We start from the raw sequence: 15,453 nt of genomic DNA, 5'->3' as shown, positions 1-15,453 counted from the left end.
GGCATGGCACACGTTTGCTGAGATCCCGGGTGGGCTGCGGTGGACAGTGACGTGCCGATTTTGCCCCATTCGAGGTTTCCTTTCGCATGGGGAGCTCCTGTCTTTCAGGACTTCCTGTGGTCCTCGTGAACAGGGCATTGAATCTCCGTGAGTCCCATGGTGGGGTTACAGTGCTGAGAAGAGGTCCTCGGTTGAGGGTGGTGGGCTGTGGCTTCATCCAAGGGGACATCCTTTGAGACTGTGTGCCCTGAAGCTCGGTGTTTGCCCTGTGTGCATAATGTCCGAGGAGCCCTGTGGGGCGACTGGGCCTTGGTCCGTGAGGACTCATGTTTGGAGCAGGCTGCTCAGCGTTTGGACTTTGCTTTGAAGGTCAGGGCCCCGAATCCTGCCCGATGTGGGTCTCGGCCGTTGGTGGTGACGTGAGTGCCCTGGCATCCGTGGGGTTTGGCCCTGGTTCATGGAGGCTCCCCACCACTTCTCCCCTGGGCGTTTTCACCTGCCCTGCGCAGGCGTTTAGGCACAGCTGCCAGGACGAGGCTTCTGGATTGCAGTGGCACCGAGACACAGGTTGAATAGAGGCTGGATGTGCCCTGGAGCCAGGTTCAGCGTGGTGTGAGCTTTGATGTCAATGCTTTCCTGGTTGACATAGGCAGTGAGTATTGCCTCCAGCTCCCCCTATCCTGTGGAGGCGTTGGGCGGCAGGGTGACTTGGTGGATATCCCATCCACGGCCCCAAATGTGGTGTAGGTGGGTGCGGTTGGCTCTGATCAGAAGGAATGGCTGTTGGAGAGAAGGGGTTCTTGGCCTATTGCAGCGGCTCCTAGAGACCCACGATGCCATGGCCACTCTGGAAGGCAGAGGACCGCGGTCATGTTAAGGATGGGCAGGCCTCCATGGCGCTGAGTGGAAAGCATGCATTTTCAGGCACTGAGATTTTCGGCGGGGCACACAGGACACACAAACACCCAGAGACGCAGCCATGCAGTCCCATGGGCAGTCAGGCCCCACCCCTGCCACACACACACACGAAACTCACATACACCAAGGCCCCTACCCTCGTGCGTTCAGACACACATTCGTTGGTATTGAAGGGATAAAGGGAGGTGGGTAGCAGATAGCGGGCTTCCCCGAGCTAAAGGTTGATTGGCATGGAGCATGCTCTCTGAGAAGTTGTGCCCACGTCTGAAGCGTGCATGTGATTTCTGTCCCCTTGCCAGGTGGGGTTGCCGGGCCAGGCTTGCCGTCAGCCAAGACAAGAAGAGCTTCCCGTTTTCTGGTGACTGGTGGTGGCCGGGAGTCCCCGAAGAAGTGGGTCGGGCCCAGGATGCTGAACCTTCCCGTGGATCGCTCAGGATGACGGTACGCACTCTCGTCCCCCACCCCCAGCGCTGGCATTGGCTTTCGGATGTTCTCGGACTGCCCGAAAGGCGGCCAGAAAGGATTGACCGTTGCTGCTGCTCAGTGGCTTGCTGGCTCTGGATTGCTGGGGTTGCTGGAGGTCTCCGAGCTCACTGGCTCCTCTGTGGAGCCACCCAGCCTGCCACGTTGAGTTGTCCAGCATGCCAGCACGTGCTCGGATCGATGATGACTCCCTCATATGCATTCCTTGGAAAATCTGAACAAAATGAGTGAGAACTCACTACCGTCGTTCTCATCGAAACTGAGGTCCAGCACGTTGCCTCCCCGGGGGCTAGGGCATAGTTAGGAGTGGGGTCCAGCTTGCCCTTGTTCACACTGCTGCAACCACCCCCCACGGAGCCAACATCAGAGAGCTGTCTTAGGGTCAGTCGTGTGCACGCATTAGTTGAGGCATGCTGGGATGAGAGGTCCTTGTTTGAGTGGCCGTTGTGGGATGTGGCAGGGGCCAGCTCCCCTGCTGCTCCTGGAAGTGGGAGTGCAGGATTGGCGTAGGCCCCGTGAGCAGGTGGCACGAGTCGGTTTGTTTGGGGCAGCTTGGCTGTATTTGGGCCGTGGGCCGACTTGATGTATGTGTCAGAGCCAAAGAGAAGAGGTGTGGGTGTTTGGCTACTGGACCCACCGTTGAGGCGTGTTTCTGCGTGTTTCCGACCTGTGTCTTGGTGAGGACTGTGGAGGGCACGGTGGTTGTGTGCCGATTCGGGGTCGGGTTCGGGGTCGGTCGGTGGCGGGAGCAGGCTGAGGGATCGGGTTGCCATGCTAGCCTTGGCAGCTCCCTACTGCGCGCACTGCCCCAGTGCTGGTGGCAAGGGCGGAAGCACGGAGCTTGCTGAGGACGCAGCGCTGCCTTGAAGCATGGGGGTTGGCGGGCGGTGTAGACTGGAAGGGAAGTGTATGGGGAGGTTAGGGCTGGAGTGGTTTTGTGTGCTTTCGTAGAACACGCTGTCGTCATTTGGCTCCTGCTGCTGTCCTGGGCTTCCTGAGGCCGGTCGGTATTTCCTGAGGGGCTGCCCATGGATGCCTAGGGAGGAAGGCTCCTCGGGTCCAGGTGGATGGGCGGTGCTAGCAGACCTGTGTAGTGTCGGCTTGCCGGTTGGTCCAAGAGACTCCCGAAAGGTGTCTTCCGGGAACCTGAGAGAGAGGCAGTGCAAGGCTCGGTCCGGATGCCTTACGGCAAGATGCCCTCTTGCCCCTTTGCCTGCAGGTGCATGACCGTGCAACGTGAAAGGGCGCCTTTAGGTGGGAGCCACGTATCTGGCCCAGAGGGCCCCCTTCCCCGTGACATGTGTTGAGATTTAAGCCTGCTGGTGCACGGGCATGGCACACGTTTGCTGAGATCCCGGGTGGGCTGCGGTGGACAGTGACGTGCCGATTTTGCCCCATTCGAGGTTTCCTTTCGCATGGGGAGCTCCTGTCTTTCAGGACTTCCTGTGGTCCTCGTGGACAGGGCATTGAATCTCCGTGAGTCCCATGGTGGGGTTACAGTGCTGAGAAGTGGTCCTCGGTTGAGGGTGGTGGGCTGTGGCTTCATCCAAGGGGACATCCTTTGAGACTGTGTGCCCTGAAGCTCGGTGTTTGCCCTGTGTGCATAATGTCCGAGGAGCCCTGTGGGGCGACTGGGCCTTGGTCCGTGAGGACTCATGTTTGGAGCAGGCTGCTCAGCGTTTGGACTTTGCTTTGAAGGTCAGGGCCCCGAATCCTGCCCGATGTGGGTCTCGGCCGTTGGTGGTGACGTGAGTGCCCTGGCATCCGTGGGGTTTGGCCCTGGTTCATGGAGGCTCCCCACCACTTCTCCCCTGGGCGTTTTCACCTGCCCTGCGCAGGCGTTTAGGCACAGCTGCCAGGACGAGGCTTCTGGATTGCAGTGGCACCGAGACACAGGTTGAATAGAGGCTGGATGTGCCCTGGAGCCAGGTTCAGCGTGGTGTGAGCTTTGATGTCAATGCTTTCCTGGTTGACATAGGCAGTGAGTATTGCCTCCAGCTCCCCCTATCCTGTGGAGGCGTTGGGCGGCAGGGTGACTTGGTGGATATCCCATCCACGGCCCCAAATGTGGTGTAGGTGGGTGCGGTTGGCTCTGATCAGAAGGAATGGCTGTTGGAGAGAAGGGGTTCTTGGCCTATTGCAGCGGCTCCTAGAGACCCACGATGCCATGGCCACTCTGGAAGGCAGAGGACCGCGGTCATGTTAAGGATGGGCAGGCCTCCATGGCGCTGAGTGGAAAGCATGCATTTTCAGGCACTGAGATTTTCGGCGGGGCACACAGGACACACAAACACCCAGAGACGCAGCCATGCAGTCCCATGGGCAGTCAGGCCCCACCCCTGCCACACACACACACGAAAGTCACATGCGCCAAGGCCCCTACCCTCGTGCGTTCAGACACGCATTCGTTGGTATTGAAGGGATAAAGGGAGGTGGGTAGCAGATAGCGGGCTTCCCCGAGCTAAAGGTTGATTGGCATGGAGCATGCTCTCTGAGAAGTTGTGCCCACGTCTGAAGCGTGCATGTGATTTCTGTCCCCTTGCCAGGTGGGGTTGCCGGGCCAGGCTTGCCGTCAGCCAAGACAAGAAGAGCTTCCCGTTTTCTGGTGACTGGTGGTGGCCGGGAGTCCCCGAAGAAGTGGGTCGGGCCCAGGATGCTGAACCTTCCCGTGGATCGCTCAGGATGACGGTACGCACTCTCGTCCCCCACCCCCAGCGCTGGCATTGGCTTTCGGATGTTCTCGGACTGCCCGAAAGGCGGCCAGAAAGGATTGACCGTTGCTGCTGCTCAGTGGCTTGCTGGCTCTGGATTGCTGGGGTTGCTGGAGGTCTCCGAGCTCACTGGCTCCTCTGTGGAGCCACCCAGCCTGCCACGTTGAGTTGTCCAGCATGCCAGCACGTGCTCGGATCGATGATGACTCCCTCATATGCATTCCTTGGAAAATCTGAACAAAATGAGTGAGAACTCACTACCGTCGTTCTCATCGAAACTGAGGTCCAGCACGTTGCCTCCCCGGGGGCTAGGGCATAGTTAGGAGTGGGGTCCAGCTTGCCCTTGTTCACACTGCTGCAACCACCCCCCATGGAGCCAACATCAGAGAGCTGTCTTAGGGTCAGTCGTGTGCACGCATTAGTTGAGGCATGCTGGGATGAGAGGTCCTTGTTTGAGTGGCCGTTGTGGGATGTGGCAGGGGCCAGCTCCCCTGCTGCTCCTGGAAGTGGGAGTGCAGGATTGGCGTAGGCCCCGTGAGCAGGTGGCACGAGTCAGTTTGTTTGGGGCAGCTTGGCTGTATTTGGGCCGTGGGCCGACTTGATGTATGTGTCAGAGCCAAAGAGAAGAGGTGTGGGTGTTTGGCTACTGGACCCACCGTTGAGGCGTGTTTCTGCGTGTTTCCGACCTGTGTCTTGGTGAGGACTGTGGAGGGCACGGTGGTTGTGTGCCGATTCGGGGTCGGGTTCGGGGTCGGTCGGTGGCGGGAGCAGGCTGAGGGATCGGGTTGGCAGCTCCCTACTGCGCGCACTGCCCCAGTGTTGGTGGCAAGGGCGGAAGCACGGAGCTTGCTGAGGACGCAGCGCTGCCTTGAAGCATGGGGGTTGGCGGGCGGTGTAGACTGGAAGGGAAGTGTATGGGGAGGTTAGGGCTGGAGTGGTTTTGTGTGCTTTCGTAGAACACGCTGTCGTCATTTGGCTCCTGCTGCTGTCCTGGGCTTCCTGAGGCCGGTCGGTATTTCCTGAGGGGCTGCCCATGGATGCCTAGGGAGGAAGGCTCCTCGGGTCCAGGTGGATGGGCGGTGCTAGCAGACCTGTGTAGTGTCGGCTTGCCGGTTGGTCCAAGAGACTCCCGAAAGGTGTCTTCCGGGAACCTGAGAGAGAGGCAGTGCAAGGCTCGGTCCAGATGCCTTACGGCAAGATGCCCTCTTGCCCCTTTGCCTGCAGGTGCATGACCGTGCAACGTGAAAGGGCGCCTTTAGGTGGGAGCCACGTATCTGGCCCAGAGGGCCCCCTTCCCCGTGACATGTGTTGAGATTTAAGCCTGCTGGTGCACGGGCATGGCACACGTTTGCTGAGATCCCGGGTGGGCTGCGGTGGACAGTGACGTGCCGATTTTGCCCCATTCGAGGTTTCCTTTCGCATGGGGAGCTCCTGTCTTTCAGGACTTCCTGTGGTCCTCGTGGACAGGGCATTGAATCTCCGTGAGTCCCATGGTGGGGTTACAGTGCTGAGAAGAGGTCCTCGGTTGAGGGTGGTGGGCTGTGGCTTCATCCAAGGGGACATCCTTTGAGACTGTGTGCCCTGAAGCTCGGTGTTTGCCCTGTGTGCATAATGTCCGAGGAGCCCTGTGGGGCGACTGGGCCTTGGTCCGTGAGGACTCATGTTTGGAGCAGGCTGTTCAGCGTTTGGACTTTGCTTTGAAGGTCAGGGCCCCGAATCCTGCCCGATGTGGGTCTCGGCCGTTGGTGGTGACGTGAGTGCCCTGGCATCCGTGGGGTTTGGCCCTGGTTCATGGAGGCTCCCCACCACTTCTCCCCTGGGCGTTTTCACCTGCCCTGCGCAGGCGTTTAGGCACAGCTGCCAGGACGAGGCTTCTGGATTGCAGTGGCACCGAGACACAGGTTGAATAGAGGCTGGATGTGCCCTGGAGCCAGGTTCAGCGTGGTGTGAGCTTTGATGTCAATGCTTTCCTGGTTGACATAGGCAGTGAGTATTGCCTCCAGCTCCCCCTATCCTGTGGAGGCGTTGGGCGGCAGGGTGACTTGGTGGATATCCCATCCACGGCCCCAAATGTGGTGTAGGTGGGTGCGGTTGGCTCTGATCAGAAGGAATGGCTGTTGGAGAGAAGGGGTTCTTGGCCTATTGCAGCGGCTCCTAGAGACCCACGATGCCATGGCCACTCTGGAAGGCAGAGGACCGCGGTCATGTTGAGGATGGGCAGGCCTCCATGGCGCTGAGTGGAAAGCATGCATTTTCAGGCACTGAGATTTTCGGCGGGGCACACAGGACACACAAACACCCAGAGACGCAGCCATGCAGTCCCATGGGCAGTCAGGCCCCACCCCTGCCACACACACACACGAAACTCACATGCGCCAAGGCCCCTACCCTCGTGCGTTCAGACACGCATTCATTGGTATTGAAGGGATAAAGGGAGGTGGGTAGCAGATAGCGGGCTTCCCCGAGCTAAAGGTTGATTGGCATGGAGCATGCTCTCTGAGAAGTTGTGCCCACGTCTGAAGCGTGCATGTGATTTCTGTCCCCTTGCCAGGTGGGGTTGCCGGGCCAGGCTTGCCGTCAGCCAAGACAAGAAGAGCTTCCCGTTTTCTGGTGACTGGTGGTGGCCGGGAGTCCCCGAAGAAGTGGGTCGGGCCCAGGATGCTGAACCTTCCCGTGGATCGCTCAGGATGACGGTACGCACTCTCGTCCCCCACCCCCAGCGCTGGCATTGGCTTTCGGATGTTCTCGGACTGCCCGAAAGGCGGCCAGAAAGGATTGACCGTTGCTGCTGCTCAGTGGCTTGCTGGCTCTGGATTGCTGGGGTTGCTGGAGGTCTCCGAGCTCACTGGCTCCTCTGTGGAGCCACCCAGCCTGCCACGTTGAGTTGTCCATCATGCCAGCACGTGCTCGGATCGATGATGACTCCCTCATATGCATTCCTTGGAAAATCTGAACAAAATGAGTGAGAACTCACTACCGTCGTTCTCATCGAAACTGAGGTCCAGCACGTTGCCTCCCCGGGGGCTAGGGCATAGTTAGGACTGGGGTCCAGCTTGCCCTTGTTCACACTGCTGCAACCACCCCCCACGGAGCCAACATCAGAGAGCTGTCTTAGGGTCAGTCGTGTGCACGCATTAGTTGAGGCATGCTGGGATGAGAGGTCCTTGTTTGAGTGGCCGTTGTGGGATGTGGCAGGGGCCAGCTCCCCTGCTGCTCCTGGAAGTGGGAGTGCAGGATTGGCGTAGGCCCCGTGAGCAGGTGGCACGAGTCGGTTTGTTTGGGGCAGCTTGGCTGTATTTGGGCCGTGGGCCGACTTGATGTATGTGTCCGAGCCAAAGAGAAGAGGTGTGGGTGTTTGGCTACTGGACCCACCGTTGAGGCGTGTTTCTGCGTGTTTCCGACCTGTGTCTTGGTGAGGACTGTGGAGGGCACGGTGGTTGTGTGCCGATGCGGGGTCGGGTTCGGGGTCGGTCGGTGGCGGGAGCAGGCTGAGGGATCGGGTTGCCATGCTAGCCTTGGCAGCTCCCTACTGCGCGCACTGCCCCAGTGTTGGTGGCAAGGGCGGAAGCACGGAGCTTGCTGAGGACGCAGCGCTGCCTTGAAGCATGGGGGTTGGCGGGCGGTGTAGACTGGAAGGGAAGTGTATGGGGAGGTTAGGGCTGGAGTGGTTTTGTGTGCTTTCGTAGAACACGCTGTCGTCATTTGGCTCCTGCTGCTGTCCTGGGCTTCCTGAGGCCGGTCGGTATTTCCTGAGGGGCTGCCCATGGATGCCTAGGGAGGAAGGCTCCTCGGGTCCAGGTGGATGGGCGGTGCTAGCAGACCTGTGTAGTGTCGGCTTGCCGGTTGGTCCAAGAGACTCCCGAAAGGTGTCTTCCGGGAACCTGAGAGAGAGGCAGTGCAAGGCTCGGTCCAGATGCCTTACGGCAAGATGCCCTCTTGCCCCTTTGCCTGCAGGTGCATGACCGTGAAACGTGAAAGGGCGCCTTTAGGTGGGAGCCACGTATCTGGCCCAGAGGGCCCCCTTCCCCGTGACATGTGTTGAGATTTAAGCCTGCTGGTGCACGGGCATGGCACACGTTTGCTGAGATCCCGGGTGGGCTGCGGTGGACAGTGACGTGCCGATTTTGCCCCATTCGAGGTTTCCTTTCGCATGGGGAGCTCCTGTCTTTCAGGACTTCCTGTGGTCCTCGTGAACAGGGCATTGAATCTCCGTGAGTCCCATGGTGGGGTTACAGTGCTGAGAAGAGGTCCTCGGTTGAGGGTGGTGGGCTGTGGCTTCATCCAAGGGGACATCCTTTGAGACTGTGTGCCCTGAAGCTCGGTGTTTGCCCTGTGTGCATAATGTCCGAGGAGCCCTGTGGGGCGACTGGGCCTTGGTCCGTGAGGACTCATGTTTGGAGCAGGCTGCTCAGCGTTTGGACTTTGCTTTGAAGGTCAGGGCCCCGAATCCTGCCCGATGTGGGTCTCGGCCGTTGGTGGTGACGTGAGTGCCCTGGCATCCGTGGGGTTTGGCCCTGGTTCATGGAGGCTCCCCACCACTTCTCCCCTGGGCGTTTTCACCTGCCCTGCGCAGGCGTTTAGGCACAGCTGCCAGGACGAGGCTTCTGGATTGCAGTGGCACCGAGACACAGGTTGAATAGAGGCTGGATGTGCCCTGGAGCCAGGTTCAGCGTGGTGTGAGCTTTGATGTCAATGCTTTCCTGGTTGACATAGGCAGTGAGTATTGCCTCCAGCTCCCCCTATCCTGTGGAGGCGTTGGGCGGCAGGGTGACTTGGTGGATATCCCATCCACGGCCCCAAATGTGGTGTAGGTGGGTGCGGTTGGCTCTGATCAGAAGGAATGGCTGTTGGAGAGAAGGGGTTCTTGGCCTATTGCAGCGGCTCCTAGAGACCCACGATGCCATGGCCACTCTGGAAGGCAGAGGACCGCGGTCATGTTAAGGATGGGCAGGCCTCCATGGCGCTGAGTGGAAAGCATGCATTTTCAGGCACTGAGATTTTCGGCGGGGCACACAGGACACACAAACACCCAGAGACGCAGCCATGCAGTCCCATGGGCAGTCAGGCCCCACCCCTGCCACACACACACACGAAACTCACATACACCAAGGCCCCTACCCTCGTGCGTTCAGACACGCATTCGTTGGTATTGAAGGGATAAAGGGAGGTGGGTAGCAGATAGCGGGCTTCCCCGAGCTAAAGGTTGATTGGCATGGAGCATGCTCTCTGAGAAGTTGTGCCCACGTCTGAAGCGTGCATGTGATTTCTGTCCCCTTGCCAGGTGGGGTTGCCGGGCCAGGCTTGCCGTCAGCCAAGACAAGAAGAGCTTCCCGTTTTCTGGTGACTGGTGGTGGCCGGGAGTCCCCGAAGAAGTGGGTCGGGCCCAGGATGCTGAACCTTCCCGTGGATCGCTCAGGATGACGGTACGCACTCTCGTCCCCCACCCCCAGCGCTGGCATTGGCTTTCGGATGTTCTCGGACTGCCCGAAAGGCGGCCAGAAAGGATTGACCGTTGCTGCTGCTCAGTGGCTTGCTGGATCTGGATTGCTGGGGTTGCTGGAGGTCTCCGAGCTCACTGGCTCCTCTGTGGAGCCACCCAGCCTGCCACGTTGAGTTGTCCAGCATGCCAGCACGTGCTCGGATCGATGATGACTCCCTCATATGCATTCCTTGGAAAATCTGAACAAAATGAGTGAGAACTCACTACCGTCGTTCTCATCGAAACTGAGGTCCAGCACGTTGCCTCCCCGGGGGCTAGGGCATAGTTAGGAGTGGGGTCCAGCTTGCCCTTGTTCACACTGCTGCAACCACCCCCCACGGAGCCAACATCAGAGAGCTGTCTTAGGGTCAGTCGTGTGCACGCATTAGTTGAGGCATGCTGGGATGAGAGGTCCTTGTTTGAGTGGCCGTTGTGGGATGTGGCAGGGGCCAGCTCCCCTGCTGCTCCTGGAAGTGGGAGTGCAGGATTGGCGTAGGCCCCGTGAGCAGGTGGCACGAGTCAGTTTGTTTGGGGCAGCTTGGCTGTATTTGGGCCGTGGGCCGACTTGATGTATGTGTCAGAGCCAAAGAGAAGAGGTGTGGGTGTTTGGCTACTGGACCCACCGTTGAGGCGTGTTTCTGCGTGTTTCCGACCTGTGTCTTGGTGAGGACTGTGGAGGGCACGGTGGTTGTGTGCCGATTCGGGGTCGGGTTTGGGGTCGGTCGGTGGCGGGAGCAGGCTGAGGGATCGGGTTGGCAGCTCCCTACTGCGCGCACTGCCCCAGTGTTGGTGGCAAGGGCGGAAGCACGGAGCTTGCTGAGGACGCAGCGCTGCCTTGAAGCATGGGGGTTGGCGGGCGGTGTAGACTGGAAGGGAAGTGTATGGGGAGGTTAGGGCTGGAGTGGTTTTGTGTGCTTTCGTAGAACACGCTGTCGTCATTTGGCTCCTGCTGCTGTCCTGGGCTTCCTGAGGCCGGTCGGTATTTCCTGAGGGGCTGCCCATGGATGCCTAGGGAGGAAGGCTCCTCGGGTCCAGGTGGATGGGCGGTGCTAGCAGACCTGTGTAGTGTCGGCTTGCCGGTTGGTCCAAGAGACTCCCGAAAGGTGTCTTCCGGGAACCTGAGAGAGAGGCAGTGCAAGGCTCGGTCCAGATGCCTTACGGCAAGATGCCCTCTTGCCCCTTTGCCTGCAGGTGCATGACCGTGAAACGTGAAAGGGCGCCTTTAGGTGGGAGCCACGTATCTGGCCCAGAGGGCCCCCTTCCCCGTGACATGTGTTGAGATTTAAGCCTGCTGGTGCACGGGCATGGCACACGTTTGCTGAGATCCCGGGTGGGCTGCGGTGGACAGTGACGTGCCGATTTTGCCCCATTCGAGGTTTCCTTTCGCATGGGGAGCTCCTGTCTTTCAGGACTTCCTGTGGTCCTCGTGAACAGGGCATTGAATCTCCGTGAGTCCCATGGTGGGGTTACAGTGCTGAGAAGAGGTCCTCGGTTGAGGGTGGTGGGCTGTGGCTTCATCCAAGGGGACATCCTTTGAGACTGTGTGCCCTGAAGCTCGGTGTTTGCCCTGTGTGCATAATGTCCGAGGAGCCCTGTGGGGCGACTGGGCCTTGGTCCGTGAGGACTCATGTTTGGAGCAGGCTGCTCAGCGTTTGGACTTTGCTTTGAAGGTCAGGGCCCCGAATCCTGCCCGATGTGGGTCTCGGCCGTTGGTGGTGACGTGAGTGCCCTGGCATCCGTGGGGTTTGGCCCTGGTTCATGGAGGCTCCCCACCACTTCTCCCCTGGGCGTTTTCACCTGCCCTGCGCAGGCGTTTAGGCACAGCTGCCAGGACGAGGCTTCTGGATTGCAGTGGCACCGAGACACAGGTTGAATAGAGGCTGGATGTGCCCTGGAGCCAGGTTCAGCGTGGTGTGAGCTTTGATGTCAATGCTTTCCTGGTTGACATAGGCAGTGAGTATTGCCTCCAGCTCCCCCTATCCTGTGGAGGCGTTGGGCGGCAGGGTGACTTGGTGGATATCCCATCCACGGCCCCAAATGTGGTGTAGGTGGGTGCGGTTGGCTCTGATCAGAAGGAATGGCTGTTGGAGAGAAGGGGTTCTTGGCCTATTGCAGCGGCTCCTAGAGACCCACGATGCCATGGCCACTCTGGAAGGCAGAGGACCGCGGTCATGTTAAGGATGGGCAGGCCTCCATGGCGCTGAGTGGAAAGCATGCATTTTCAGGCACTGAGATTTTCGGCGGGGCACACAGGACACACAAACACCCAGAGACGCAGCCATGCAGTCCCATGGGCAGTCAGGCCCCACCCCTGCCACACACACACACGAAACTCACATATACCAAGGCCCCTACCCTCGTGCGTTCAGACACACATTCGTTGGTATTGAAGGGATAAAGGGAGGTGGGTAGCAGATAGCGGGCTTCCCCGAGCTAAAGGTTGATTGGCATGGAGCATGCTCTCTGAGAAGTTGTGCCCACGTCTGAAGCGTGCATGTGATTTCTGTCCCCTTGCCAGGTGGGGTTGCCGGGCCAGGCTTGCCGTCAGCCAAGACAAGAAGAGCTTCCCGTTTTCTGGTGACTGGTGGTGGCCGGGAGTCCCCGAAGAAGTGGGTCGGGCCCAGGATGCTGAACCTTCCCGTGGATCGCTCAGGATGACGGTACGCACTCTCGTCCCCCACCCCCAGCGCTGGCATTGGCTTTCGGATGTTCTCGGACTGCCCGAAAGGCGGCCAGAAAGGATTGACCGTTGCTGCTGCTCAGTGGCTTGCTGGCTCTGGATTGCTGGGGTTGCTGGAGGTCTCCGAGCTCACTGGCTCCTCTGTGGAGCCACCCAGCCTGCCACGTTGAGTTGTCCAGCATGCCAGCACGTGCTCGGATCGATGATGACTCCCTCATATGCATTCCTTGGAAAATCTGAACAAAATGAGTGAGAACTCACTACCGTCGTTCTCATCGAAACTGAGGTCCAGCACGTTGCCTCCCCGGGGGCTAGGGCATAGTTAGGAGTGGGGTCCAGCTTGCCCTTGTTCACACTGCTGCAACCACCCCCCACGGAGCCAACATCAGAGAGCTGTCTTAGGGTCAGTCGTGTGCACGCATTAGTTGAGGCATGCTGGGATGAGAGGTCCTTGTTTGAGTGGCCGTTGTGGGATGTGGCAGGGGCCAGCTCCCCTGCTGCTCCTGGAAGTGGGAGTGCAGGATTGGCGTAGGCCCCGTGAGCAGGTGGCACGAGTCGGTTTGTTTGGGGCAGCTTGGCTGTATTTGGGCCGTGGGCCGACTTGATGTATGTGTCAGAGCCAAAGAGAAGAGGTGTGGGTGTTTGGCTACTGGACCCACCGTTGAGGCGTGTTTCTGCGTGTTTCCGACCTGTGTCTTGGTGAGGACTGTGGAGGGCACGGTGGTTGTGTGCCGATTCGGGGTCGGGTTCGGGGTCGGTCGGTGGCGGGAGCAGGCTGAGGGATCGGGTTGCCATGCTAGCCTTGGCAGCTCCCTACTGCGCGCACTGCCCCAGTGCTGGTGGCAAGGGCGGAAGCACGGAGCTTGCTGAGGACGCAGCGCTGACTTGAAGCATGGGGGTTGGCGGGCGGTGTAGACTGGAAGGGAAGTGTATGGGGAGGTTAGGGCTGGAGTGGTTTTGTGTGCTTTCGTAGAACACGCTGTCGTCATTTGGCTCCTGCTGCTGTCCTGGGCTTCCTGAGGCCGGTCGGTATTTCCTGAGGGGCTGCCCATGGATGCCTAGGGAGGAAGGCTCCTCGGGTCCAGGTGGATGGGCGGTGCTAGCAGACCTGTGTAGTGTCGGCTTGCCGGTTGGTCCAAGAGACTCCCGAAAGGTGTCTTCCGGGAACCTGAGAGAGAGGCAGTGCAAGGCTCGGTCCAGATGCCTTACGGCAAGATGCCCTCTTGCCCCTTTGCCTGCAGGTGCATGACCGTGCAACGTGAAAGGGCGCCTTTAGGTGGGAGCCACGTATCTGGCCCAGAGGGCCCCCTTCCCCGTGACATGTGTTGAGATTTAAGCCTGCTGGTGCACGGGCATGGCACACGTTTGCTGAGATCCCGGGTGGGCTGCGGTGGACAGTGACGTGCCGATTTTGCCCCATTCGAGGTTTCCTTTCGCATGGGGAGCTCCTGTCTTTCAGGACTTCCTGTGGTCCTCGTGGACAGGGCATTGAATCTCCGTGAGTCCCATGGTGGGGTTACAGTGCTGAGAAGTGGTCCTCGGTTGAGGGTGGTGGGCTGTGGCTTCATCCAAGGGGACATCCTTTGAGACTGTGTGCCCTGAAGCTCGGTGTTTGCCCTGTGTGCATAATGTCCGAGGAGCCCTGTGGGGCGACTGGGCCTTGGTCCGTGAGGACTCATGTTTGGAGCAGGCTGCTCAGCGTTTGGACTTTGCTTTGAAGGTCAGGGCCCCGAATCCTGCCCGATGTGGGTCTCGGCCGTTGGTGGTGACGTGAGTGCCCTGGCATCCGTGGGGTTTGGCCCTGGTTCATGGAGGCTCCCCACCACTTCTCCCCTGGGCGTTTTCACCTGCCCTGCGCAGGCGTTTAGGCACAGCTGCCAGGACGAGGCTTCTGGATTGCAGTGGCACCGAGACACAGGTTGAATAGAGGCTGGATGTGCCCTGGAGCCAGGTTCAGCGTGGTGTGAGCTTTGATGTCAATGCTTTCCTGGTTGACATAGGCAGTGAGTATTGCCTCCAGCTCCCCCTATCCTGTGGAGGCGTTGGGCGGCAGGGTGACTTGGTGGATATCCCATCCACGGCCCCAAATGTGGTGTAGGTGGGTGCGGTTGGCTCTGATCAGAAGGAATGGCTGTTGGAGAGAAGGGGTTCTTGGCCTATTGCAGCGGCTCCTAGAGACCCACGATGCCATGGCCACTCTGGAAGGCAGAGGACCGCGGTCATGTTAAGGATGGGCAGGCCTCCATGGCGCTGAGTGGAAAGCATGCATTTTCAGGCACTGAGATTTTCGGCGGGGCACACAGGACACACAAACACCCAGAGACGCAGCCATGCAGTCCCATGGGCAGTCAGGCCCCACCCCTGCCACACACACACACGAAACTCACATGCGCCAAGGCCCCTACCCTCGTGCGTTCAGACACGCATTCGTTGGTATTGAAGGGATAAAGGGAGGTGGGTAGCAGATAGCGGGCTTCCCCGAGCTAAAGGTTGATTGGCATGGAGCATGCTCTCTGAGAAGTTGTGCCCACGTCTGAAGCGTGCATGTGATTTCTGTCCCCTTGCCAGGTGGGGTTGCCGGGCCAGGCTTGCCGTCAGCCAAGACAAGAAGAGCTTCCCGTTTTCTGGTGACTGGTGGTGGCCGGGAGTCCCCGAAGAAGTGGGTCGGGCCCAGGATGCTGAACCTTCCCGTGGATCGCTCAGGATGACGGTACGCACTCTCGTCCCCCACCCCCAGCGCTGGCATTGGCTTTCGGATGTTCTCGGACTGCCCGAAAGGCGGCCAGAAAGGATTGACCGTTGCTGCTGCTCAGTGGCTTGCTGGCTCTGGATTGCTGGGGTTGCTGGAGGTCTCCGAGCTCACTGGCTCCTCTGTGGAGCCACCCAGCCTGCCACGTTGAGTTGTCCAGCATGCCAGCACGTGCTCGGATCGATGATGACTCCCTCATATGCATTCCTTGGAAAATCTGAACAAAATGAGTGAGAACTCACTACCGTCGTTCTCATCGAAACTGAGGTCCAGCACGTTGCCTCCCCGGGGGCTAGGGCATAGTTAGGAGTGGGGTCCAGCTTGCCCTTGTTCACACTGCTGCAACCACCCCCCACGGAGCCAACATCAGAGAGCTGTCTTAGGGTCAGTCGTGTGCACGCATTAGTTGAGGCATGCTGGGATGAGAGGTCCT

The 15,453-nt window shown here is 59.4% G+C and overlaps 1 long non-coding RNA gene and 6 other non-coding genes across 7 annotated transcripts in view; all 7 read left to right on the top strand.

Annotated features, from left to right (window-relative positions):
- LOC140689673 (uncharacterized) overlaps positions 1-15,453 on the top strand; it is a 35,515-nt gene that overhangs the window by 9,642 nt on the left and 10,420 nt on the right. Inside the window, exons 5-10 of the long non-coding RNA XR_012064701.1 lie at positions 1,218-1,359; positions 3,948-4,089; positions 6,664-6,805; positions 9,394-9,535; positions 12,110-12,251; positions 14,840-14,981. This is a non-coding gene — a long non-coding RNA (uncharacterized lncRNA). The remainder of the gene's footprint in view (positions 1-1,217; positions 1,360-3,947; positions 4,090-6,663; positions 6,806-9,393; positions 9,536-12,109; positions 12,252-14,839; positions 14,982-15,453) is intronic.
- LOC140689884 (small nucleolar RNA SNORD116) lies at positions 1,576-1,669 on the top strand. The gene has a single exon (XR_012065031.1). It is a non-coding gene; the product is annotated as a small nucleolar RNA SNORD116 (small nucleolar RNA).
- LOC140689883 (small nucleolar RNA SNORD116) lies at positions 4,306-4,399 on the top strand. The gene has a single exon (XR_012065030.1). It is a non-coding gene; the product is annotated as a small nucleolar RNA SNORD116 (small nucleolar RNA).
- On the top strand, positions 7,022-7,115 carry LOC140689882 (small nucleolar RNA SNORD116). Its single transcript, XR_012065029.1, has one exon. It is a non-coding gene; the product is annotated as a small nucleolar RNA SNORD116 (small nucleolar RNA).
- On the top strand, positions 9,752-9,845 carry LOC140689881 (small nucleolar RNA SNORD116). Its single transcript, XR_012065028.1, has one exon. It is a non-coding gene; the product is annotated as a small nucleolar RNA SNORD116 (small nucleolar RNA).
- Positions 12,468-12,561, top strand: LOC140689880 (small nucleolar RNA SNORD116). Its single transcript, XR_012065027.1, has one exon. It is a non-coding gene; the product is annotated as a small nucleolar RNA SNORD116 (small nucleolar RNA).
- Positions 15,198-15,291, top strand: LOC140689879 (small nucleolar RNA SNORD116). The gene has a single exon (XR_012065026.1). It is a non-coding gene; the product is annotated as a small nucleolar RNA SNORD116 (small nucleolar RNA).

Source organism: Vicugna pacos, chromosome 27 (assembly GCF_048564905.1).
Source record: "Vicugna pacos chromosome 27, VicPac4, whole genome shotgun sequence".
NCBI lineage: Eukaryota > Metazoa > Chordata > Mammalia > Artiodactyla > Camelidae > Vicugna > Vicugna pacos.
Note: the sequence above shows the minus strand (reverse complement) of the source record. Positions and strands in the feature narration are given on the sequence as shown.